Source organism: Rhipicephalus sanguineus, chromosome 11, assembly GCF_013339695.2.
Source record: "Rhipicephalus sanguineus isolate Rsan-2018 chromosome 11, BIME_Rsan_1.4, whole genome shotgun sequence".
In the NCBI taxonomy this organism is placed as follows: Eukaryota; Metazoa; Arthropoda; class Arachnida; order Ixodida; family Ixodidae; genus Rhipicephalus; species Rhipicephalus sanguineus.
In genome coordinates this window covers 145,354,999-145,382,576 of record NC_051186.1, presented here as the reverse complement: position 1 = coordinate 145,382,576, position 27,578 = coordinate 145,354,999, and positions in this window count along the sequence as shown.

The following is a 27,578-nucleotide window of genomic DNA, read 5'->3' as shown; positions in this document are numbered from 1 at the left end:
GCCTCTGAAACTCGACTGCATGCCGATTAACAAACGCTCGAAGTGGGGCAGGTTCCTGCGTGCGGCAGCGATGGCTGCCGAGAAGGGCGGCGTACATTTCGCTCAGAAATGCGAAGCAGAACGCAGTCGATACGCAGCAGGTTGCTTTGAAGTGTTGATACACGAGAAGCTTGGAAGCTTCGGCAGGTTCTGGCGATAGAGCAGCGGAAACACGCCACTTAGTTTACGGATGCAAAATATGTACGTGGTGACGCTCTTCGTGCAATACGAATTCCGTTCCCTATAAGTTGCGTGTTAGATTGTGGTTTCTGTCCCTCATGTCTGGCGTTGTCAGAACACCTCCAGTTGACGTTAATTTTTTTTATTTCGAAAGCCTGGCCTTAGGCATAATAATTGGCGGTATCAAAAATACACATGCAAATTTGCTTCGTGTAAAGTCTACTAGCGAACGGTGGTAAGGTTCACAGATCCAGCAGTCGAGATCGAGTGGTCGGCCACGCTTGAGGTCCGTTGCACGGAAGTGGCGAAGACGGCTTAATTGTAGACCTGTGCAAGTTCACAACAACTCTGTGGCAGTCACATCGGAGATTGGGGCGTCACAAAATGGGCATGATGAACCCGTCGTAACCATAAGGGTAATAGGTTGGGATAGTTGATATCTGTTAAGGTTCATTTTTGCAGCGCCACAAAAGAAGACACAGTTAAAGGGGACAAACGCTAGTCCCCTCAGAACTGTATTGATCCCCTTTAAAGTGTGTCCTTTATTGAGTTGGCTTTCTTTTTGCACAATTTAGATCCTGCGATTGGCGGATCATAGCCTAAGTTGTTTACTTGCTATTGAACCCAAAAAACAAACGAGCAAGCAAACAAGCAAACATGGATCTTGATTGACCGAGGTGTTTCCTTGTGTAATTGCATCCAACTATAGCCAGTGATTCGTACTTCGCAAATCATCGCTAAATAAGAACACCGTTCACTGTCGAACACCTCTGAAAGCTTTGCTTAAACGACGCGCCGATTCGGCATAATCTTTTCTCATTTGTAATTTCTTCGCTCGCTGGTTGGTCAAGTCACTTTGAAAACAACATAGAGGAATTGATAAACCTAGAAGAAAGGCAAAAAGGGTAATCGGATTAGAGCTCTCACGATTCGTCGAGGGCATCTATGTCGCATAAAATTGAACCTGAAGTCAGGCAACGTTTGCTTTCGTGTCTGAGTCGTAACGGCCAAGTTTGTGGACAATTTTCCTCTCCCGTCTCATCTAAACACGCTTAACCATGGAGGAAGGAAAAACTAAGGAGAGGCCCTATCGTATCCCAATGCATTGCGAAAAGTGTGGCGGAAGTGACGTCAGATTTATGGGGCAAACAAACCGGTATGGGGCAAACAAAACAGCAGACGCCCCGCGGCGTGCTGTCCGCGGTGGTTCGCTTCTGCTCAGATTTGTAGTCCCGGCGTAAACTTAGCGCGTATTGTGCGGTTCCCACGTAGTAAAACGTTGCAAGCAGACGTTTACCAGGCTGTTCGTGCGTGACAGGCCCGAGCACTGCGTGCTGAAATTCTTCGTGGAGCGTTTTTGTGCAGCAGTACAGAAAGTACCGGTACGTGCCGTAATCAAAAACATTCAGCCCCTACATCACCGTATGCGAACTCACCTAGCAGTCACTTACGCGTTCTGCTGGGCGTTAGATCTTTCTTTTCCTTTCTCGTAGCCCGATTTCCCGATCTATTGCTCGATTAGCGGTTCTTTGCTCGTGTATATGGAATGAGCGCAGTGGCTATTCGGCGCAACGCCAACCTATAGTTGACGTAACTTCACGTCGAAAAGAGGACCCCGCTGTGTTGTATAGGCGATCGTGCACGTAAAGTTTGTAATTCCAGTGCGCACACAACACAAGCACGCAGCGAGCGCACACCGCACAATACATACATCACGTAGTCTGATAATAACAAACGTTTATTGCCCTTTCGTTGAATGACACAGCCTCTAAAACGTACGATGCATTCATCGCATGTTATGTACGGCGCGTCAGACGCCAAAAACAAAAGTTCACATGAGTTCTGAGTTTACAGAATGAGTAACAAGCAACAGAGCGCACATCCGAGAGCTTTGCACGCAAATACCGTGCCTTAGTGATCAGCAATGAAGCGAACGTATAATACACATGAAAAGTGACACCCGGTACTGTACGCAGTGCACGCGATTTGCACCGGGTATACGCAACAGCTGGGCATTGCGCAGCTTTCCTAAAGAACACACACAAAGAGCAGCATGCGTGAATCGACTACACCGCTTGCACGGCGAAAAACAAACAAAAAAGGCTGCAAAGTTTCGCGATGCGCGCATGCGCTTGCAAACGTCGCAACGGAAATCGCGAAATGTTTCGCTGCGCCTTCGCTAGGAGGCGATGCGGGTGTTTGCGATGGGGGGGCTTCACGAATGTGACGTCAGGGCCTCTCCTTAGTATTCCTTCCTCCATGCGCTTAACCCTATAAGCAATCAGAGGTCTCATTGGCGACGATCTTCATCACTAGCAAACTGTTCGTAAAAATAGGCATCGGGTGTTTCTTTTTTTGTTGTTGTTGTAATGCTGATCAAGTCGCCATGCTACGCGCAAGCGGGGTTTATAAACATTGCTTGCGAAAAAAAGGACTAGTGAAGGCTGTTCCTAATTAAAGAGTTCAGGCGTCCTTGCCCTATCGCGAAAATGGGGGCAAGAGAACCTTGGCGTGTACGTGCCTGACGTAATACCTTTCTTTCTTCTTTCTTTCTTTCCTTTCTTTCTTTCTTTCTTTCTTTCTTTCTTTCTTGCGCATTTCCCAATGCTCACTCCTGAATTTTTCTTTCCTTCATGCCGGAAATTGGACCGTCATCCACGTGCTTAGCATAACAGCACTTTATTTGCTACAGGCAACAATGACGGTCATGCGTTCATGTCCAGGCAACAGTGAAATGTGGCAATACGAAATCACAAGTCACCGCAATAAAATATCAGATTGCTATTTCAGAAACGGCTGATAGCCGACTAGGCCACGATCGACAGAGCAACAGTTATTGCAAAACGGCGAATACAAATACTCGTGTGACCGGCGCACCTTCGAAGGCCTCATTTGTGTACACCTGCATTTCTGTACATTCGCCGGCGCAGGGTTTTGCGCGGACGACGTCGAAATCTGTTGGTTATGAAAGCTTCGCTACAAAAATAATCTATTCAAACAAGAGGAAAGGGCCTGCATCATCGTATCTTCTAGTCCGTCTGTTTGTGAATGCCAACAAATGCAGGAATGTCGTGTCAACTTTCAGCGCATCACGTCAACAAGCTGTGTAGAATAACGGGGACAAGATAAAGCAATCAATTAGGAGATTGTGGCGATCTCAAATACCGAAGAGACGCATCATCAGCGCTTCAGTTGGAAGGGAAGTTTGGCACGGGAATGAAATTAGACGAGATAAAATATTGTCACGTGGTCGTGACGTCGACGAAGACAGCAGTCAGCACGTCCGAGATGAAACTGTTTATTTGGCCGAACTTGTGGCCGGGAAACTGAAGGTCAAACTACAGCAATACACTGATAGCGTCGAACAGAGCGTCGACCGTCGATCAATTGACAAGCGGTCAGGCGTCTTTTATACAGGCGCTATCGAAATTTCCAGCGATATCGCTGGTGGCGGCGTTATCTCTCAACAAAGCTGGAACATTCGCGTGCGGCGCGCAATCTTAACAAAACGATCTACAATGATCGGAAAGCTTCGCGAACAATGTGGCGCGGTATGCGCTGAGCGTTGCTGACAGTCTTGGGGAGTGTAGCTTCAACTCATGAAACATAAGACACGCGGCAATGCCCCCCTCTGAAAAAGCATCGTCCCGATGCTTAAAAACAGAACATGAATACATGCAATACTAAAGAAAACTAATAAAGAAAGCAAACATTAGAGTCCTCTGGTGCGTTAACGTGCATAGTACGGTTTAAGGCGCACCACATGCACGACCTCGGGTCGAGCTCGGCGCCTCTGAGAGTTCGTGATTCCGTCCGGGACGACCTCGTAGTCAAGTGCGCCGAGACGTCGAAGTACCCTGTACGGTCCGAAGTATCGTCGCAGAAGCTTCTCGCTCAGTCCGCGTCGTCGTATTGGTGTCCAGACCCAGACACGGTCGCCGGGCTGGTACTCCACGAAGCGTCGTCGAAGATTGTAGCGACGGCTGTCGGTGTGCTGCTGGTCTTGATGCGCAGGCGGGCGAGCTGTCGTGCTTCTTCGGCGCGCTGTAAGTAAGCGGCGACGTCGAAATTTTCTTCGTCGGTGACGTTGGGTAGCATGGCGTCGAGTGTCGTCGCCGGGCTCCTTCCGTAGACCAACTTGTACGGCGTCATCCGCGTCGTTTCTTGGACGGCCGTGTTGTAAGCGAAGTTCACGTACGGAAGGACGGCGTCCCACGTCTTGTGCTCAACGTCGACGTACATGGCCAGCATGTCGGCGATGGTCTTATTTAGACGCTCGGTGAGGCCATTGGTCTGCGGGTGGTAGGCGGTGGTGCGACGGTGGCTCGTCTCGCTGTATTTGAAGATCGCCTGAGTGAGATCCGCAGTAAAGGCGGTACCTCTGTCTGTGATGAGGACCTCTGGGGCGCCATGACGCAATACGATGTTCTCCACGAAGAACTTGGCTACCTCGACCGCACTGCCTTTGGGCAAGGCCTTTGTCTCGGCGTAGCTGGTGAGGTAGTCAGTTGCTACGACGATCCACTTGTTGCCGGAAGTCGACGTCGGGAACGGCCCCAGTAGGTCCATCCCGATTAGCTGGAACGGCCGGTGAGGTGGTTCGATTGGCTGCAGAAGTCCCGCTGGCGTAGTCGGTGGTGTCTTCCGTCGCTGGCAATCTCGGCAAGTCTTAACGTAGTGGGTGACGTCTGCAGCAAGGCGTGGCCAGTAGTATTTTTCCTGTATTCTGGCGAGCGTGCGGGAAACACCGAGGTGTCCAGCCGTCGGGTCGTCGTGTAGGGCCTGGAGGACTTCTGGTCGCAATGATGAGGGCACTACAAGAAGGGAGTGGGCTCGAAGTGGCGAGAAGTTCTTCTTGAGGAGAACGCCGTTCCGCAAGAAAAACGACGGCAGTCCTCGCTTGAATACCTTCGGAACATCGGCGGTTTTGCACTCGAGGTACTCCATAAGGCCCCCAAGTTCCGCGTCGGCTCGTTGCCTTTCAGCGAAGTCATCGGCACTTATAGTTCCGAGGAAGCAGTCATCGTCGTCGTCTTGCGGCGGCGCGTCGACGGGGGCACGAGACAAGCAGTCGGCGTCAGAGTGTTTTCGTCCGGACTTGTACACGACGGTAATGTCGAATTCTTGCAGTCGTAGGCTCCACCGTGCGAGGCGACCTGAAGGGTCTTTCAAGTTAGCTAGCCAACACAAGGCGTGGTGGTCGCTCACAACTTTGAAGGGCCGGCCGTAGAGATAGGGGCGAAACTTCGATGTAGCCCAGATGATGGCCAGGCACTCCTTTTCTGTTGTGGAATAGTTGATTTCTGCCTTTGATAGCGACCGGCTAGCATAACTGATGACCCTTTCCAGCCCGTCAGTCTTCTGCACGAGGACGGCGCCGAGTCTTACGCAGCTTGCGTCGGTGTGGAATTCCGTATCGGCGTCTTCGTCGAAATGCGCTAGTATCGGAGGCATCTGAAGGCGTCGTTTAGTTCTTGAAATGCTTCGATTTGCGCCGTTTCCCACTTGAATGGCACGTCGGTCTTCGTGAGGTGCGTTAGTGGCTCGGCTATTCGTGAAAATTCCTTGACGAAGCGTCTGTAGTAGGCGCACAAGCCGAGAAAAACGGCGTACGGCCTTCTTATCGGTGGGTGGCGGGAAGGCAGCGATGGCAGCTGTTTTGCGCGGGTCCGGGTGAACACCATCTTTGCAGATCACGTGACCCAAAAACAAGAGCTCCTCGTTCGCGAAGCGGCACTTTTCAGGCTTCAAGGTGAGTCCGGAGGTCCTGACTGCTTGAAGTACAGCTTCAAGGCGCCGAAGGTGTTCGTCGAAGTTGAGGAAACACAACGACGTCGTCCAAGGATACGAGACACGTCTGCCACTTCAAGCCGGCCAGTACTGTATCCATAACGCGTTGAAATGTCGCAGGTGCAGAGCAAAGACCAAAGGGCATGACCTTGAACTCGAACAGGCCGTCTGGTGTTATAAAGGCAGTCTTTTCTCGGTCCTCTCTCGTCGACTTCGATTTGCCAGTAACCGGTCTTCAGGTCCATCGACGAAAAGTACCTTGCGTTTGTGTAATCGATCCAGGGCGTCGTCTATCCGGGGAAGGGGATACACGTCCTTCTTCGTCACTTTGTTCAGGCGACGATAATCGACGCAAAAACGTAGAGTTCCATCCTTCTTCTTCACTTCCGAGATGAAACTGTTATTTGGCCGAACTTGTGGCCGGGAAACTGAAGGTCAAACTACAGCAATACACTGATAGCGTCGAACAGAGCGTCGACCGTCGATCAACTGACAAGCGGTCAGGCGTGTCGGCTTTTATACAGGCGCTATCGAACTTTCCAGCGATATCGCTGGTGGCGGCGTTATCTCTTAACAAAGCTGGAACATTCGCGTGCGGCGCGCAATCTTAACAAAACGATCTACAATGATCGGGAAGCTTCGCGAACAATGTGGCGCGGTTTGCGCTGAGCGTTGCTGACAGTCTTGGGGAGTGTAGCTTCAACTCATGAAACATAAGACACGCGGCAATATAAACTGGGAAGTAATTCGCGCCTTTAGGAGTTCTAAGATCGAACACTTCTGGCGCACCTAAGCGATTATTTTACATAACGACTTAGCTGTACCGGTAAGCGGAAAAATAGAGAGCAACAAAAAACAAAACATTACTTTTTCAAAAGCCACTTTAGTCCAAGATGATAAAAAGAAGCATATGGCTGCAGGAAAAGAGGATCTCTTAAAATCTGACACACACTTTAGGAATTCAAGAAATAATGGGTGACGGTATGGCGAGGGTCACCACTAAGGTTCACCTCCCAGCGAGAATTTGGTGCCGTTACATATTCATCAGCGTCCAGTGAGTGTACAGGCTCCAGACTATTGTATCGCGGCTTTCGCGCAGTCTATAATAGAGATGATGCACTAAGAGAGGGCGAAATGCTTCGAGAGTGATGTCAACTCGTAGTTTCAAACAAAACACACGCGCGGAGACCTCTCGATGCCGGCTTAAAGCCGCAAAACCTATATAAAACAGCATTCAAGAGAAGATGGATCACACACCCACATATGCGTCTGGAAGATGGCTAGCAGACGGCGTTTTCCAGACGAGAGAAAAAAAAGTAAAGAAGACCATGACCGAAAAGAAGTCGCGGTAATACGTCGTGGCGACCTCGAGACTTGAATACGGAAAACAGGAAACGCAATTGTTCTCCCCTTTGTAATTGCGAATAAGGCTCGTTTCATGCGTGTGCTTTCGAGAATTCGCACACGAATTTGCAAAATCTGTCTGCGAAAGCAATTGATGAGCTGTACGTTGTTGGATATGCGCTCTCGGTGAAAGGTGAAGCCTTGGCTTGAAAACAGCGGCGCTTATCTTCTGTGTGCTGTAACACACACAAAAAAAAGAGTATTGCTGGTGGTGACGTAAATTCCACCGAAATTGCTGCCGCCGCTTCTTCAGGTCGCAGATAATGCCGCGCGTGGTCGATCTGAGGCAACTGCAAGCACCAGATTGCGTGCGCAAATTGTTTTCACCTCCCAATCAAAGGTATATACATTGAAGCTTCTATCTTTTCGGGTGTGCAAAATTATATGATCATGAAGACCTGTTCGCAAATATATCTGCTGCATGTTATTCAACGTTATGCAACACTTCGATAACTGCAGGCTCGCCTCCTCGGCACACGTAGTCGTGACAATCAAGCAATTTCTCGCTTTCTTTGAGTAATGTTTGTATACAACGAACGGGCGAAAAGATCGCCGCGAGTAATTTTTTTACCTAGCCCATCCGAATTGCCAGCGGAAGATTTGTTCCGTAGGCTTGCTGCACAACGGCTCTCGCTCTCAGATAATGCGTGTTATTTACCTGACCTGGTTTCGGGAGATGCTGATTCGCTTGTGCCGTAAGACTCTTGTGAATTACTATTACCTGTACTCCTTTATTCTTATTTACGCGCGTGTCTGCGAACTTCGGCCTCTACTTGTTTCGTCGAACTTTGGCTGCTGACTCCGCGCACCAATCTCAGTCCTGATTGGTGCCATAGGACATAGCGATCACGGAAAGGCTACGTAATGACACCCCACACGGCGAGATGTTTCACATTGTGATAACCAACGTGCGTGGGTGGCGCGGGTATGTATTATTCGTGAAAAACACGCATGCTACATTCTGTGTCATGGCCGACAACAACCAGCTTAGTGAGAATTTTCTGTCGAGTCGTGATGTTTTCATAGACAAACTCAATAGAAGCCATAATTTCATGATTATTCTGTAGCGGTCGTAATGGGAATTCAAGTGCAGAATACACGCATAAGATCACAAGGGCGCAAGATTAATTTGCGTGACCCGTCGTGGTAACTAAGCAAGTAAAGCTGCCGCGCTGCTACGCTCGAGGGTGCGGGTGCGATTCCCGGCGATGGCTGCCGCATTTCGGTGGGGCGAGGTGTGAAGCACACCCGTGTGCTCAGATTTAGGTGCACGTTAAAGAACCCCAAGTGGTCGAAATTAATCTGTAGTTTACCACTAAGGCATGCCTCATGTATCACTTCGTTGTTTTGGCACGTGAAACCCCCAGCAATCATTATGTTATGTATTGCGTGAGAGAGGGAGTGGGGGGGGCGCTACTTCTTCATATATATGTGTTTGATTGCTTGTATTGTGCTTGTAAGAACACAAACTTGTAAAAAAACTTGGAAGCTACTACATTAATATGAATTATTGATAATATAGTATGATTCACTATCTTTGCCTATCATATTGTAACGTGGTCGTAACGTCGAAGAAGGCAGCAGTCAGCAGGTCCGGGATGAAACTCTTCATTTGGTCGAACTTGTGGCCGGGAAACTGAACGTCAACTACAGCAATACACTGATAGCGGCGAACAGAACGTCGACCGTCGATCAACTGACAAGCGGTGAAGCGCGTCGGCATTTATGCATGTGTCATAGAATATTCCAGCGTTACCGCTGGTTGTCGTGCAATCTCTAGAACAAGCTCGAGTGCTCGCGTCTTGCGCGCAATCTTTACAAAATGATCTACAATAATCGCGAAGCTTCTCGAACAATGAGGCGCGGTTCGCGCTGAGCGTTGCTAACAGTCTTTGTGGGCGAAAACCGAATACAGCAAAAGTAATAACAAGAAACGCACGTGGCAATATTATCTCCTAATATCTCATATTCATTATGTTCACCACATCACAGGAATTCACATCTAATGAATCATCTAAAAATTCTATGTCCATATTCCTTTCCTTAATCAGAGACAGTAAGGAGGGATTTAACCCTTCCCCTCCCTCGATTATACCTATTTATAGAGTAATTGCTGAGCGAAACTTTTTCTCTCCATGTCTTAACCAAATCACCCGCGTAGATATCTTACAGCTTCATCATACAACACAGGTAATGCTTTCCACAATATGCTAGCGCTCGATCAAATGTGATAGGTGAGGTGCTTTTCTTTGAAAATGCGGGGCAAATGCGGGAGAAGAATGATGATGTTTACCTGCTGTAAAATGAATGTAGGCAATGAATGACACCGTCTAGAAAGAGGAAAACTACTTTGGGGTCTTTTGGCACCATACATAAGACGACCTCGCTCTAAGCGGAAGACCCGGGATCCATAGAGCATGTGAACGCGAATGGTGAGTGTAGGCGCAACGATTAATTTGCTGCACTAGTGGGACATGACATTACATTTTTTGACAACGCCTGTTCGAACTTTGTCCACCATTTATTTAATACCGATAAAGAGTAATTTGCATTGCAATAAAAAGTGAGCAAAGACTTATCGGGGCAAATCCTCTGAACTACCCATTCGCAACACGTTGATCTTCAATTTACAAAAAAAAAAGCGCCGCAGTGGTTTGATGGTTATGGTGTTCGACTGCTTACCCTAAGGTCGCGGGATCGAATCCCGGCCGCGGCGGCCGCATTTCGATGTAGGCGAAATGCTAGAGACCCGTGTACTTAGGTTTAGGTGCCGTTAAAGAGCACCAAATTATCACAATTTCCGGAGCCCTCCACTACAGCGTCTGTCATAATCGCATCGTGGTTTTGGAACCTAAAGCCCCAACAATTATTATTAATTAAATTCGTTACGATAAATCATTAGAATAATACTAGGATTTTAGGATATCTTCGTTAGGATGGAAAGTTTATTACAAGAACATGAGCGCTCGCTTTTTCACCTGACAATCATGTTGTTCGGTTCATAAAAGTGCACACATAACACGAAAGAAAAATTGTAGAAGTTACCGCAATTTCTTATAAACCTCATGCTTTTCCCAATTTTATTTAATTATTTCTACTGCCTTGTCTAGTGCGGTCCCGTAATATTGTGTCAGCTAGAGTACAGCAAGGATAATAAGTAAGTTTTTTTAGTGACGCATAATTCAAGTGGCATGTATTAGTAAAGCCGTTTAATAAATGGTGAGAATTTATGTGCGATATCTTAGTTTTTCAGCAATTATATGGACAGTCTCGGCTGGATTTTGCCGTCGCCGTCGCCGTCATGCACCGTATATGTATAAGTATGTATATATATATAAAAGCCCCAAAGAAAAATAATTCAGAAAAATGCTTCCGAAGCGCGGAATCGAACCAGGGACTTCTTGCTCCGCAGCGAGTGGCGCTATCCACTACGCCACGAAACGCAGATCCTCCACGTGGCTAACGGCGAGCGTTATATACATACCCTTTACCGCTGGACGGACTCAGAGACGGCAGGCGATAATAAGCGTTTTCTTCATTATCAGCGAGATGGCGCTAGCAGCGCGACGGGCGCATTTAAAAGTCGTCGTCGAGCTCGCTCGCTTCTTATATTGCGCAGCGAGAGCATTGCCCTTCTGTTGTCTGCTCGCGCGGTTTTCTCGCGGCGAGGGGAAGAGGAATGTTTCACGCTTTCACCGTGATGTCCGCGCTCATGTTACCGAGCGTACGAAAGTCACTCGAGCTGAAGGGACGCCGCTAAACGAACAAACAGAAGATGAGCGCGAACTATCAAGTGTCACAGATCGACAGTTGAAGCACGCTAGTTTCCTTCGCTGCTTCGGCCGCCTTTGCAACAGGAACGCTGTTCAAACGGAAAGTATCCATTGGCGAGCCTCACTTCGTAGCATTAATTTCTTGCTATCCCATTCATTGCTTCGCCCTTGCGGCGAAACTGTGACTTTTTTAATCTTAAAATGCTACCTATTCGGATAAATAACAGTAGCAGCGGCATAGACGGCAGCGACATAGACAAGAAATCCTGTAGAGGAGGGGTCGGCGACTTACATACCACGTTTATGGTGCGCTCGCGGCCGTTTCGCTAGCTGGACATGTACCAAATTCAGTATTGCGCGACCTGACTGTATGACGTACATAAATGACAGATGACGTGCGTGTCATGAACGATATCATTTATATGCCACACTCACCATAACCACTAGACAACGTGGCGCGTAGGTCCAGGGACCGAACACGGGACCAACCTCCCCCCCTCTCCCCCTTCCCCCCCCCCCCCCGCCCTCGCCGCTCCGGAGCGGCCGCTCTGCCGATTGAGGTAACGCGAATGCTGGTTACCGCTGCGGTGCGGCTTTGGCCCTACGTAGCAATAAAAAGAAAAAAGTACGCTCAGATTCTTCTTTTTCATTTATTCGATAAAGATAAACCTGACGGCTGACAACAGCGCCAAACTAGTACGTAGAATGCGCCACCGCGGTTGCCAATGGAAACGGAGTCGATGACCTGATTTGAAAGGCTGCGTGTGCTATAGCTACGAAAAGCAGTAGTCTCACGTTGTTAATCGACGTGGAAAATCAGCCGTATTCCCAGCGCGAAACCTCAGTGATATATTTTCTCTAGTCTTCCTTGATAGGCTATAGCTTTAATTAACATTTTCCGAAAGAACACGCCCTTTACTCTTGCCTGCATTTACATCCCGATTCGTTTGCATTACTCTAATTGGTCTTCGCGTCTTTTGTGGATCTTCTCTTTCTCTTTCGCAGAACGCTTGTACCCTTGTCCCAGTTTTTTTCAATTGTTTCCCTGCAAATCCTGGGAGCTGCCGCTCCATCCTTGCGGCAATGCTTCAAGACACGCCTGAGGATCTGCCTGGCGCGCAACCGTCCCGTCAGGCCACGTCCAGGAAACGTGGAAACGCGTCAAGCGACACGGACAGCGAGGCAACCGATTTGTACTCGGAGGGCTTCGAGTCATCGGACGATGACTTCAAGGTCGTCATGAGTCGAACGGCAAAAAGAAGACTCCTGCGGACGACATCGTCGGCGAGTGTTTCTACCGTGAAGACTGCAGCACAACGTTGGCCGCACACCATGCTATTCATGCCCGAAGACCCTACGTCCAACTTACGACTCATCAATAGGCAAGTTCTCTCTGTGCTTCTCGAGGAAACCGCGCCGAATCAGATCAAAGACGTGAGGATAAATGCACGGAAGAATGTCCTTGCCGTAGACGTTCTGCACCGTAGTGCGCTGCAAAGCCTGCGGAACATAACGGTAATCGACAAAGTGAAAGTTCGATCAATGATCTCTACAGGTTGTAACGGCACTGTTGGCGTCATTTATGACGTCGATCTTTCCATTCCACCTGATGACCTGCCAGTATTAATAAAGCCAACTACAGAAGGCACTCTCATCACGCACATCACAAGACTTGGCAACTCACGTTGCTTGAGGCTTGTGTTTGAGGGAGACAGCCTTCCCTCACACGTCAAAGTAGGCCACGTTCGCCACTCAGTCCGTCCATACGTGCCGAAGCCACTGCAATGCTACAAATGCTTCAAGATAGGACACGTCAGAGGTGTCTGTGGGAACAATGTTGTGTGCCCGCGGTGCGCTGAATCTCATTCAAAAGACGCCTGCGGTGCAACTGTGTTAAGGTGTCCCAACTGCCACGGCGCTCATGAAGCCTCATCCAAAGATTGCCCGCGCTTGAGGAACGAGCACGCGGTACTCAAGCGTATGGTGCGGGACAATTCAACGCACAGAGAGGCGGCCGCTACACTTCGGCGACGACGGCGTCGACACCGAGGAACATCACGAAAAGACTGCTCTGCCGATAGCGAGATGTCATCCTCCATCAAAGCGGCTGCCTTACGAACACCGAACTCCTCGAAGACGGACACTTCAAGCAGAGACAGCAGTCGCACCTCCGAAGAGTGGCCCCGCTTCCACAAGCTCAACCTGCTACGGCGTCACATCGAATCCCACCACCCTCAACGACCCAACGAACCACTGATGCGACGACTGAAGATCGACAGGTCGTAAACTTGCTGCAGTCGTTGATTAGCGCCATGCGCGTTCTACTGAGCAACATGAAGACCCCGTCTGCGCAGAGCGCACTGCAGGTGCTGGACACCCTGAGTCCGGTGCTTGCAGCTTTAGGGTAAAACCACGGCCCTCGAGGTACCATCGTTTCGAGAGGAAGTCAAGAATGCATCTGTCTTTCAGTGGAACGCCAGAGGTCTTAAGTCGCGCATGTCCGACTTTAGACAGTTTGTATTTACGAACCGATTCCCCATCATTGTGAGATGCGAGCCCAATCTGTCTGCTTCGTCAGATTGTCAGGCTACGAGTGCTTTATGTCCTCCACCCAAGGAGAGTGCAGCAAGTTGTTGTGTTCAATGCGCCGTGACCTGACTTATATTCATCACCCTGTCCCACCTGACGAAGAGAATCAATATGTTTGCCTTACTGTGAAGAAGAATAAGGTCACTTTCACAATTCTCGGAGCTTATGTATCCCATCAAGCCGCCTAGATTGCGAGCGCTTACGCGATATTTTGACATCGACTCCACACCCGTGGGTGATCATGGTGATTTAATGCCCACCATACTCTATGGGGAAGCTCAAAGGTCAACTCTAGAGGAAGAAAGTTGGTGTCATTGCCTCGGAACACGAACTCAGTGTTTCTAATGATGGAGCCTACATATCTACGTGGATCAGCCTACAGCAGCTGCCTGGACCTCCTCTTGTTTCACGCTCGTTCACGAGAAGAGTGCACTGGTTTTCAGATTTGGAACGCGGGGTAGTGACCACATTCCACTTATCTGAGGATAGAAGGTTTGACCAGCTCCAAGTCCTCCAGAGCCCTCCAATGCACCGATTGGCCCGAAATTCGAGACGATAATGGAAGACTGTTGTAGCGACGGCTCATCCTATAACCTAGAGGCCGCGATAAAGGATGCCCTGCAGAACTCCACGCATTCGCTTTTGACGAGTTCCACACGCACCGATTTCGACATCGAACTGAGAAGCTTCGTGCAATGCGCCGTCGCGCAGAACGAAGATATAGACGCACAAAGTGCAAGGATGATTTGAGACTGGCTCGAACGCACTCAGAAGAAAATACAGCGTCACATGGATAAACTGGCTTCGCGACGATGGGCATCCTTCTGCGAGTCGTTGGATCCGCGAAAGCCTTTATCGCTTATATGGAGAACTGTCCGTGGTCTTCGCACAACCTTTAGTCAGCGACCACCCGTTTAAATCTCTGGCACTTCACTTGCAGTGTAACGAGATTGACGTCGCAGAATCCTTCTGTAGAAGGATTGCCGGCGACTCAAATTTCACAGATACAAGGACGTTGGAGCTCGGCCCTCCCATTTCTCTCACGTGATCACCGCATGGAGTGCCCGTTTTCTATGGATGAGCTAGAAGCTGCACTGGCATTGTGCAGACGTTCTTCGGCGCCAGGACCTGACGGCATTACATATCGTGCTCTTTGTAACCTTGGAGACGAAGCTCGGAAGGCACTCCTGCACCTATACAACGACTCCTGCAGACTGGTACAGTTCCCCAAGCATGGAAGTCAAGTCGCCTCATTCCGCTTCTCAAGCTGGCAAGTCGCCGCTGGACATTTCCTCATACCGTCCTATCGCGCTTGCCAGTTGCGTGGGAAAAAACAATGGAAAAGAATGATTCTAACACGACTGGAATGGTACTTGGAGCACTATGAAATCTATCCAGATGCCATGGCCGGATTCAGGCGCGGCCGATCGGCAACAGACAACGTTGTTGATCTGGTGACATATGTCGAACACCAGAAGACCTGTAAGAGACTGTGTGCTGCTCTGTTTCTAGACGTCAAGGGGGCTTATGATAATGTCTCCCATGAAGCCATCCTGAGTGCATTAGAAACAGTAGGTCTTGGTGGCAAGGTATATATGTGGGTGTGCAGCTACTTGCAGAGAAGGTCGTTCTACGTCACCACGGAGAATGGCCCGACAACTGAGTATTACAGTAGCCGAGGAGTCCCTCAAGGAGGAGTTCTAAGCCCTACGCTTTTCAATCTAACCCTCATTGGACTGGTCGAAAGCCTACCAAGCACCGTAAAGCTCTCTCTACGCGACGACATATGTATTTGGACTCAGGTGTGACACGGATTCAGCTTCGCGCACGCCTTCAGAAGGCAGCCACAATGACGTCCTGCTACCTTCGTAAACAAGGCCTGGAAGTGTCTGCGGGAAATGTGCAGTGGTAGCATTCACGAGGAAGCCAATGTCTGCCTATGGTAATCAATTAACGGAGACCTGATATCATTCAGCAGAAGCCACAGGTTCTTGGGAGTCATAATGACAGAAACCTGTCTTGGACTCCACACGTGAACTACTTGAAGAAGCGGCTGATGCTATAATGCACATGTTCAGATTCCTTGCAGGAAAAAAATGGGGAGTGCCGATACCATCTATGTTACAACTGACAGGGTTCTGTTATTGGATTCCTACGGTACAGTTTGCCTGCAATATCGAACACGGAAGAGATAACCTGCGCGCGATTCAGAGCATTCAAGCCCAAGCTCTTAAGATATGCCTTGGGTTACCCCGCAGCGCGTCAACGGCGGAAACCATTGCCATCGCGCAAGACTACTCAATCACGACACACATTATCACCGAGACAATGCGTACGTACCTCAGGCATTATGCCAGGACCCCTTCCACCATCTGGCGAGCTCGCTGCTGAAAGGCCCCGCACGACATATAGTGCCACTGTCGGCAAACATCGCTCGTCATTTACTGCGGGGTACGCACCTGCGTCAAAGCCAGTGTTCCCTCCGTGGTGCTTGAGCCGCCCACGAGTCACCTACCGGTTCCGGGAGTGCGGAAGAAGTCAGACCTACCGACACATGCACTGAAACAATTGAGCCTACTCCTACTCTACGAAAAATACGGTAACCACGTCCACATCTATACGGATGGCTCGACTACGTCGTCCAGTTCTGGTGGTGCGGTGGTATACCATCACAAGGGATAACTCTGCGTCTTAAAACTTCACATGCGACGACGTCTACGGCGGCAGAACTCGCGGCTCTGCGCAGCGCACTAGAATTTATTGATACTGAAAGACCAAGTAAATGGGCTGTGTTTTTCTGATTCAAAACCGGCGTTACAGTGCCTGCGGTCAGTTCTCCGACGAGGATGCCACGAACAGTTGACGTATGAAACCGTAAAACTTCACCACCACGTAATTCAAAAAGGCCATGATATTGGACTTCCAGTGGTTACCTGGCCACTGTGGAATCAGTGGAAATGATCCGTCCGCCGATCACGCTGCTCGCGCATCACACCAGGAAGCAAACATTGTCCCAATTCCGCTTTCAAGGACAGACGCTGCAAGGCAGATTCGACAACTGGCCCGCAGTCTCACACTTACGGAGTGGAACGCACCAAGCATCAGACATACCAGACTACATCAACTGAACCCTTCACTGCAACTCCAACCTCCATCCGGCCTTCATCGACGCGAAGCTTCGCTTCTCTATCGCCTTTGGTTGGGAGTTGCTTTTACGAAGGCATATACAACGTTAATCGGAATGACGGACAGCGCGGCGTGTGATGTTTGCGGCACCGAAGAAGACATCGAACACCTGCTGTGCCACTGTCCTCGTTTTTCCTCGGAGCGACAAGTACTGTCCAACGCACTGCGGCGACTGGATGATAGGCCAATTTCCGTGCAGGTGCTACTACAGCACCGTCCACATCTCTCGGCGGCCCACAAGGCAGTGAAAGCACTCTTGTGTTTTTTGAGAACGACGGGCTTATGCGAACGCCTCTGACTTGTGGTGCAATCCCGCACGCTGTAGTGAATGCACTGCATCTCTTCTCTCTCTCTCTCTCTCTTATTTTTTTTTCTCTTTCCTCCCTTCTATTTCTCGTCTTTCTATTCCCCTTCCCGACCCCCCAGTGTAGGGTAGCCAACCGGAAGTGTTTCTGGTTAACCTCCCTGCCTTCTCCTTTTTCTGTTTCCTTCCTTCCTCTTTCTCGCTTGCCGCGATTGTTTCTCGATTTGGTAGTTACAAGAAATATAAAGAAACATAAGCTTTACGTTTTATTTGAACCTTACATCAAGCTTCTCCAAACTATCTTTTCTTTTCTTTTTTTCAGACGGAAGCTGCGTATCCTCATGTGCTTGTTGGATGCATGTTTGGGCCAAAGGAGTTTTCGGTTCTTACACAAACCTTTTTTGGACCAATTCGCCAGGATAACGTTGTGCAGACATGAGAACCTGTCCAGTCATGCAAGAAATTACTTACCAATTTTCAAGTAAATTAATATGTTTATTCAATTACTATATGTAATTGCCTATGGATAGTACGCTGGATGACTACCCTAAGAAAACATAAGATCCCTGCATTTTGTGTAAGCTAGCTCTTTAATGGAAGAGTAATACATCGCACTTTGAATATTAAAAATAGTCGATGATTTAACCATCATTTCCCTATCTCAGTCAGTACCCGCCCTGCGCAGAATATTCAGCGATGCATGAGTACAGGAAACGCAGTATCTATCTATCTATCTATCTATCTATCTATCTATCTATCTATCTATCTATCTATCTATCTATCTATCTATCTATCTATCTATCTATCTATCTATCTATCTATCTATCTATCTATCTATCTATCTATCTATCTATCTATCTATCTATCTATCTATCTGTCTGTCTGTCTGTCTGTCTGTCTGTCTGTCTGTCTGTCTGTCTGTCTGTCTGTCTGTCTGTCTGTCTGTCTGTCTGTCTGTCTGTCTGTCTTCAACGCTGGCATTGGATCTGTATACTACTTTTCCCTTGTTTCTTAAATTAGTGGAGAACAAACTAGTAGAGACCTCTCGAGAACATCTATAAGCGTGGCCAACATTCCCTAAGCATCAATCGATCCAGTGCGACAGGTCAACCGGACAAAATCTAATCGGGTCATCCTGGTAATCGTGTTTACGCAGTAGCGCGAAGAAGGATTCAGGCCGAGTGGGATGGGACGTAATCACGCCGTCCACGGCGGCGCTATTCCCTAAATAAACGACCATCGGGCACACTTCGGAACAGGGCGCGAAATCTAACGACGTTCGCTTTGTCTATTTATTCTTCTTTTCTTTTTGTCGTGGTTGTGCTTATCGACCACGTCAACCGCACTGTCGCCCTCAGGCTCGGTGCGACGTTCGCGACGTTAACGACACGATTCGGCGGGACGAACCGCGTCGGGCTATGGGCGCCGTGTGCACGCTGAGTGCACTTTCATTATCAGTCGCACTGTATTTCACTGGTGACGATCGCCGTGTGGTGGCAGCTGCCGAGTCGCAAGGCCGTACATTAGGCACCAGGAAGGCCGCACGCTTACGTGAGCGTTACCTATAACACGTTGTCGATGATAACGACGCCTTTGATCTTGTAACAGATGAAACAAGCCTGTGGTCTTGCATTTTTTTTAACCTTCGTGTTATGCATGGCGATGTGCGAAAGGTGAAAGAAAATGTGGCAGGACAGGAACTCAATACGAAATAAAACAAACTTTCGGTTCCGCTTTACAGCTCTTCCGGTGGAGCATATTTACGTGCTGTGAGGCGTGACTTCTGCTGCACGGAGTAACAATGTTTGGGCTATGCAACGACATCACGTCCGCCTTGGCTCGTCAACCTTGAAAGCGTAAGAGCTGAACGAGTGTTTTTACTTTAACATGTCTGACCGATATTCTCGCAACTCAATAGCAAGTGCATTGGAGTTAATTCTTCTGTGAAGTAAGTTTGTGAACGCACAAATACGAAGATTTTCTGTCAAAAGATAGATAGAGATAGATAGATAGATAGATAGATAGATAGATAGATAGATAGATAGATAGATAGATAGATAGATAGATAGATAGAAGATAGATAGATAGATAGATAGATAGATAGATAGATAGATAGATAGATAGATAGATAGATAGATATAGATAGATAGATAGATAGATAGATAGATAGATAGATAGATAGATAGATAGATAGATAGATAGATAGATAGATAGATAGATAGATAGATAGATAGATAGATAGATAGATAGATAGATAGATAGATAGATAGATAGATACTCGGTTTTTAGAGCTTCAGTTCGTTGATGGTGTACTTATAACTTGTGGTTTGAGCAGATCCCTGCACACGTCTACGATGCAACGCATTTAATTTTCATTGTATCTGTTTAGTTCAACTTTACTGTAGCTGACAATCAAATGTTCTGAGGCCTTGTATTTACAAAAGACATCATTCGATTAGAGTGGATGCTTGGGACGTGTTGCTGTTGCTAAGTTAAATTTGTAGCTCCTGCTCTCCGTTTGCATGTAGTGCCCTCTTGAATTCAAAACCATTCGGTAGTGTAAAAGCATCCTGTAATGTACTTACGTTAAAGCATTGTTTATAGGAGTTTATAGGACCCTGATGCCGTCCATATTTTTTATTAGAAAGTGCGGCTCGCTAATGAGAATAACAAAATACAAGAAGAAAGTTCGTATTTTTGGGCGCAGAAATTTTAACTAATCTGCTTCACCGGTATTCAATACTTATGTCATCTGTGCGGTGCTTTTGTATCGCTTATATGAGCTGCCGAAGAAGAAAAACAGATAGCATAAGCACAGCCAGAAAGCTTGGGCTTCCAACGCACAACCGAAGCGCCGCGAACACAACTGACATAATTAACTGGATGCTGGGCAACAATTGCTTTCCTTGGTAGCATTTTTGTGTGCGCCTTTCTAGCCTTCTATCACCTTTAATGCTGCAGTAGAGTAAGAAACGTCGGCTCCGGCGATGCTCCCTGTTCAACGATTTCTCTAAATTTTAATTAAGCCTCCCTCTTTCCCTAAACATCCGCCTTGTTTGGAGTAGTGCATCCAGGTCTTATGCATGCTTAGAAAACCAAGTCTAGTGCTCACAGTGCCATGCGTTAGCCTTTCGAAGCTAAACTATCCGCTATGTTCTGGGCAACGCGCAGCGGAAGCGTGTGACTGGAGTGCTGATACGTTCATGCTTTCCCGCAGGTGCCTCAACATGAGCGTCATCCGTGACCTAGGTACAGACTGTTCGCCATCCAGCACCACGTGACCGAAGCAGTGTGTTCAGCGCTGCCTCACCACTATAGCCCTCGCGACCAGTGGCCATGTGAGGAGTGATTGCGGGTGAGTGGGGCGGCCCCTATGGCCAGCACCGAGAACCCTCTGATCCAGGACCACGCCGCCATGACCCTGGGCGGCAGGCAGCAGCCGCCGCAGCATCTTCAGCAGCAGCAGCAGCATGCGCGGACGACGTCCCTGGGCCTCACGGCGCTCATGTCCTCCTGCCAGCTGAACAACGAGCTGGAGGTCAAGGCGCTGCTCCAGAGGAAGGTACAGCAACCTATACGATACATTATCGAGAGAGAGAGGAAAAAAATGCTGTACTGAAATGCTGGAGATGTGAGCCTGGCTATTCGCCTGACATTTCTACTCGACGTGATGGGTGATGATTATTATATAACGGGTTGTTTCAAGAAATGTGTCCAAAATCCTCAAAAATCAGGAAAATGTAATATTTGCTTGCTGCCTTCACAATTACCTTTTCTGTAGAGGCAGGCATCTTAAGATGGTTAAAGACATCATTTGGGACAGAATTTAGTAAGAAAGCTAAATTAATAAACTTCGGGAAAATTCGGCTGATCCCACTCATTCTGGCAGTCGATGCCATGCGAAGCATTAGGCGAGTAGTGGCTTCTACCGAATTTTTTTGTTCTTTTCAGTGAAGCGTTGCGAGTTGTGCCGACTTCTTTGTGCATTTTGAGTAGTTATGAGTATATCATCGGCAGGCTCTTAGCGACAAATTTTTTCAGGGTGGTGGGTAGGGGAGCACTTGCTGCTTGAGGAAAGCAACGCTATACCTGTAATACGTGCCCGGGTTTTACGTCCCAAAATTACGACATGATATTAAGGGACGCCGTAGTGGAGGGCTCCGGAAATTTTGACCATCTGGGGATCATTAACGTGCACCTAAACCTAAGTACATGCGCGTCTAGCATTTCGCCTTCATCGAAAATGTGGCCGCTGCGGCCGGGATTCGATCATACGACCGCCGGATCAGCAGTCGAGCACCATAATCACTAGACCACCGCGTCCTAGCGTCAATGACAGCATAAGCCACGCATCATACCGAACGTAGTTATGCCTCCTATACCCGAATCACTCTGCGCGTTCACTGTGTAGGGCAGTTCTGCGCAGGTGGAATAACCCTGCCACGCCTCTGGTCCTATTGCGGACACGCAAGTTCCTATTCCGTTCACGGAGCTCTATTCTCACCGATCGCTTCATTCTGTACCACGTGGTGCTTACTGCTCCAGCCCGAGAGTGTCGCAATGTAGGGGACGTCGTCAAGTTCGAAGGAAAGGGAACGAACACAAAAAAGAACCGCAATTGTACCTGTTTATTCTGTCATCTTTTTGTTGTGCTTCGCTTTCATATAGGGCGGGCCGTGATCACAGGAAAGCCGGAGTTGCTCGAAGAATACGTAGCGAATGTACGGTCCGTGCGTGACAGCGGCGCAATAGGTTTCCGGTGAAGCGACCTCGCGACATTTTGCGCCAAGCTGTGGGCGCAGCGGCGCCTGTAATGTTATCCTGGATTACTCGCGTACGCATTGCCTATTTTCGGATGGAAAAAACCACTGTGGATTTAGTCGATAAGGCTTCTGAGCGCAATGTCAGAGGTTCGATAACCGATCGCGAGGTGACTACGTTTAGTTGCGGAGGGTGTTGTAGTGCGGATACGCTCACGTGCCTAGCTTTGTTTGTGCAGCGTATTCTACTGTTTAGCTGGAACAAATGAGGTTTAGTGGAAGGGTAGAGCGTGCGACATTTTTCACGTGCGCTGTGTAGCCACGCTGCCTTTGCAGCTGATAAATATCAATTGGTGGGTGCTGAATCACCTGGCGTAGTGAAGTGCAATGGCCTAACTGTATTGGTGTATTCTAGGGGGGGGGGGAACATTCCTTTGAACATTTTTTGCGAGTCCTGACTTGCCAGGTATATGACTCTCTTTAAAGAGACACGCTAACTCTCTGTACATCACACGACTCTCGAAGAGAGTATATTATCTTCAAAGAGAGTTCAATCGTCTCTTTAAAGAGAGTCGTATACGTGGCAAGTCAGGGCGGCTCACAAAGAGTGTTCAAAGCAATGTTTTTTTAACTGTATACATGCAGCTGAACACCACCAGAAACCCGGGAGATGCACATCCAATTGCCCCTTTAACGAACGACTGAACTGTATATTAGAACCTCTAGGTTGGCGGAAGCCAAGCAAAAAGCACCCGCTAACACTGCATTCATAGTAACGCTTCTCTCAGTTTTGGCGTTAGACTATTAAGTGCCGCCAGTAAATCATTAAGCAAGCATTGGATCACGTCTTCAAAGTTCCAGTGAATGTGTGCTTGCTTCTTCTAAACCCCGTTTGTCTGCTTCCAAAGCATTTCTGTCGGCGTGCTCACATGCGCGATCATCAAAGTTATAAGCTTTACGCACTGTTGAATGTTTGGTGTTCGCACAAAAAAAAGAAAGAAAATACGGAAGTTCGCACTAGGTCGCCCAAAGCTTGGCGCAGCGAAGCTGTCGATCCTAAAGTCTTCAGGGCTAACGCTTGTTACTTTTTTTTTTTCTACCTCTTTCTCTCCCTCTCTCTTTAGTTCATACTCTCTCTTTCTTTGATTCTCTATCTTTCTCTCTTTCTTTAGCTTCTGTTTTTTCCACCCTTTCTTTCGGTCGATTTCTTTCTTTCTCTGTCTTTTTATGCTATATGTTTCTTCTTCTTCGATTCTCTGTTATTCTCTCTTTTTTTTCTCTCTTTCTGTCGCTCTTCCCTTTCTCTCTCTTTCTTATATTTCTTTCTTTTCTTTCTACGCTTTACTCTCTCCCCTCCTCCTTTCCCTCTTCTTCACCCTCACTTCCCTTTCCCGCCCACTTGCTATGCTATACTATACAACTCTATGCTATGCCCTGCCCGCGTGTCTGGATAGCGGAGTGGTGACGACGCTATCCCGACGGTTTATTAAAGCATTTCTCATTACTTGTTACGTCTGTCTAGAAATCTTAGTTGGTGTTTTGCGCCCGTCTGTCACCTTGTTTATTTTTGATGGACCGGCGGTGAGAAGTCGGTTTGCCCAATTTCTGCGGCACATATCCGTCCATGATGATGATAGTTCTCTTGTGGTCATCCGTTTTACCTCGGGCTTTAAAAAAAATACGGCCCATTCACTCCTTGAAGATGGTCGTAAAACGAAGATGTCTCTGTGCGATGATCCCCCTTGCGGCATTCCTCTCAGTGGCCCTTGTTGCCCTCAGTAGTAGCGGCAACTCTCCGTTGCCGCGTTGCCTCGGCTTCGCGAGTTCGCATTTCGAGTCTTCAGCTCGCCGCTGGCGCATGGACCCAGCGTCGCGAGCTCGCAACACTGCGTCTTCGGCTCGGTGACGTCGCACATATGCGTATAGAAGACTCATATGTGCATACAGTATGTGCACCAGAAGCACCTTATAAGCACGCGTATTTATCTGAAATCTGGTATTAAACAAAGTTATAGTGGAACATGTGTAGCCCTTTTATATGCATTTTTTACACGGCATATCAGTATATGACACATGACGTAAAATAAACGTTGTATGAGCTTGGTAGGGTGACTAAGACCGTCTGGCCGACATTTCGATAGCTGTACCCACCTTTGGCATCCGAGTGCTTGATGCAATCAATGGAACGTGGACACTGGATCGCTTCACTTAAAGCACTTAACGCAGCTTCCCTAACGGACACTGTAGCTTCCTACTCGTTCGTTGAAGTGTACTTGCCCGCGGTATGGTACTGCAAACGACGTTTATATCTGAGAGCAGAAATAAAACTTTTTATGCACGTCCAATATCAGGACTGCATGCCTCTACATTCCGACGTTCTTAATACGTTATTTTTCTCTGAATTGTGCAGACTCGATCGAGAGTGAGCACTAAGCGAATGAGCGAACGAATCAATACATCGGCTGAGAAGAAAAAAATAAGATGCTTTCGCCTTCGAGTCGTATTAGGCGAATGCATATTGCACGAATACGAAAGAGCATGCATGTGATGTACTGATAACATTAGGGCGACATGGCAAACTTCGCCTCCCACCATGACGCACTGCAACACATGGTGGTTCCAGTGACGGCAGTGCAAACCATCTATTCTTAGGCTACTTACGTAGGAAATCTGTCATCTGTGCGTCTTTAACGTGATTCTTTACCTGTTTGGAGTAACGTGGGCTGTCTGGGAAATACGGGGTAATGTACGAAGGCCTTTCTGATCAATACGGGTTAACGATTATCTGTATTCCAGTAAGAGTTCTCTCTCTCATGGTAAAGATGTAGCTATAGAAAGCAAATAACGAACTGAACCGACGAGTTACAAAGGCATCGGTGCTCCAACCCTCGACCCTATGAGGATGCAAGGTACCGATACCTTGACCTCTCCGATTTATACGCCACATGGACCTCCCGAACCATCCAGTGGGCCCGGCCATGGAGGCATCGACCTGTCACACTCGGGTCTATCGTAGATTATGTCCATCCCCCCCGCGGAGGCTGCCGCACAATCCGTAGATATACTCTCCACCTATACCTGCAAACCCCTCTCTACTTCTTCTGTCTAGATTTTCTCCAGTCAGCTTTGCTTTCCGCAAGAGTAAGACCATCTTAGAGAATTAATGTTAATTGCGCCCCCAAATCACCCTATCCCTTTAACTTGATCTTGCGTTTATTTGACGCCATGCAGCAAACCGGTACCCCACCGTTTTTACGCAGCTACGCGACGCTTACAGACGTAACATGCAGCAACATTTTACAGCTTACCGCCAAGGTGCAGTTTGCCAACTACATTCGTGAATCGTGATTCTCATATGAGAGAGAGAGAGAGAGAAAGAACAGCTTTATTTAAAAAAGAAAACGAACTCCAGTGCGCGTGGCTTCTCCTCATGCTAACGCAGTAATCTTTCGCTTTCTCAAATTATGGCCGTAATATATTAAGGCGGACTTTAGAGTATGCATCATCAAACGCGCGAAAAAAAGCGACTGTAGGAAAGCGATGTCCACCGTGATGTCACTATGACTTATTGTTACCGTCACTATGACGTCCATAAGGTGTCGTCGTACGATGACGTCATCACAAGACATCGCCGCTTGGTCCAAGGTGGACCAATCCTGGGGGCAGTGCAAAACCACGTGAGGTGCAGAAAGCTTTCGTGAGGAGGGCGGGGGATTAACACAATCGAATGAGAAGAAAAACTAAGAGGAACGTGTATTGCGCATTCGAGTCGTCTTAAGTCTATTCCAAAGGGACCATGTGAGCTTTTTGTGAATTGTGAATATGATTGTCAAAGTGGGTAGACCGTGAAAGTAGGTGTCCTTAATTATCAGAGATGACAGATTGGTGATATGTGGTGTCGTCGTGCTACTTGTGGCTTTTTTATGCGAAAAGCATACGTTAGTGTACATCCCTCGCGATCTTTGAACTGTGAAAGCCATCGGTCACAGTGTGTCCTGGACTACCGTACTTACTCGCACCCTACAGTGGAATATCGTTGATACTGTGTTTCACGGGAACCGGAAAATAAACGTATTGTGCGAAAATCGTATTAACCATAAGTTAAATAAGGGAGGAAAAAATAAATACACTCCTTCAGCAACTCATCTTTAGTGAGCAACATTGAAGTAGCTGGCCAATTTGCGGTGCACTTTCTTCTTCTTGCTACAAAGAGATATCGCCTTGCAGCGATGGTTCGTCCGCAAAAACCAGTGCTGCTACTGCCTCAGCGGCTGTGCAACTTGCAGATCGGGACTTGGTTGTGAACACGGTTTGAGCTAGTATACTGAGAATAAACGTAGTATTTCTAGATTATCGATCAAGGTCCCCCTTTTGAGGTCGTAGTATCCAATCTTGGGCAAAAATGTGATCGTATTAACCCCTTAAGTGCCGATTGAATTACAAAAAAGTGTCCCAGAATTGCACAAATTTTTTACGACATGAAATGCTTCAGTAACATGTTCAAAACAGAAAAGAACTTGCGAAAATTTTTTACAGCTTATAAACGCTTTATTCATCCACTTCGCACCGTGATGTAATACCCGCGCCCGCAGCCAGGAAAAGTGACAATTTCTCATAACGAGCTCAGCTCGTCATAGCCTTTAAAGGATTAAACGCATAAAAATACATTATTTTCAAGAGACGTTGGCCGGGAATAAAAACAAATGTATTAGGCCGGGAAACATATTGCCCATAATGGTATCAACGAGATTACACTGTATACACGGGCTAATTAACATTGGCTTAGGTTGTCTACCGCAGGCCGACTATTGGCTAAACATAGCTATATGATTAGTAATTTCGGCTAGCGTTTTGTAATGTAGGCAAAGTCAGCAAGCGCTGCCTTAGCTTGGCTAAAGCAACGCTATAGCCAAGGCAACGTGCTGCATTGACATCGCACTGGCCTCTAGCATTTCGCCTCCCTCATAAATGCGACCGCCGCGGCTGGTATTGAGCATGCGTCTTTTAGTTCAGCAGCGGAGAGGCAGAAAGTTCGGTGGGCAACCAAGTACAAAATAGTAAGGTCATTCCGCGGCCACTTCGCTGTTGAAGAACTCCTTGAAGGGTATTCTCAACGCTCACGTGTATACTGGGTACTCCCAGCTAAGTTTAGCAAGCTTGACGAAAGGCTTCAACTTAAATTGAGGGTGGCGCAGCGAGCGGCCAAGGAAGAGGAAAAAAAGATAGGTGAAACCTTAAGGGACTTGAAGAAAGCAAGAGGGTCAAGGAATGAACGCGTTCAGGATATTTTGTCGAATTCAAGAAGAAAGGACATGGGCCGGACATGTGGAAGAAAGCAGACAGCAGCTGGTCATTCAAAAGAGGCAGAGTGGATACCACTATACCGCAAGCACGCGAAAGGGTGGCAGAAAGTTAGTTGGGCCGATGAGATTAATAAGTTTGCGGGGTTAAACGTGGTCGCGGCATGCACAGGACCGGGTTAATTGAAAAAACTTGGGAAAGGCAAGTGGCCTCCAGTGGGCGTGGTCAGGCTGATGATGCGAGGAAAAAGCA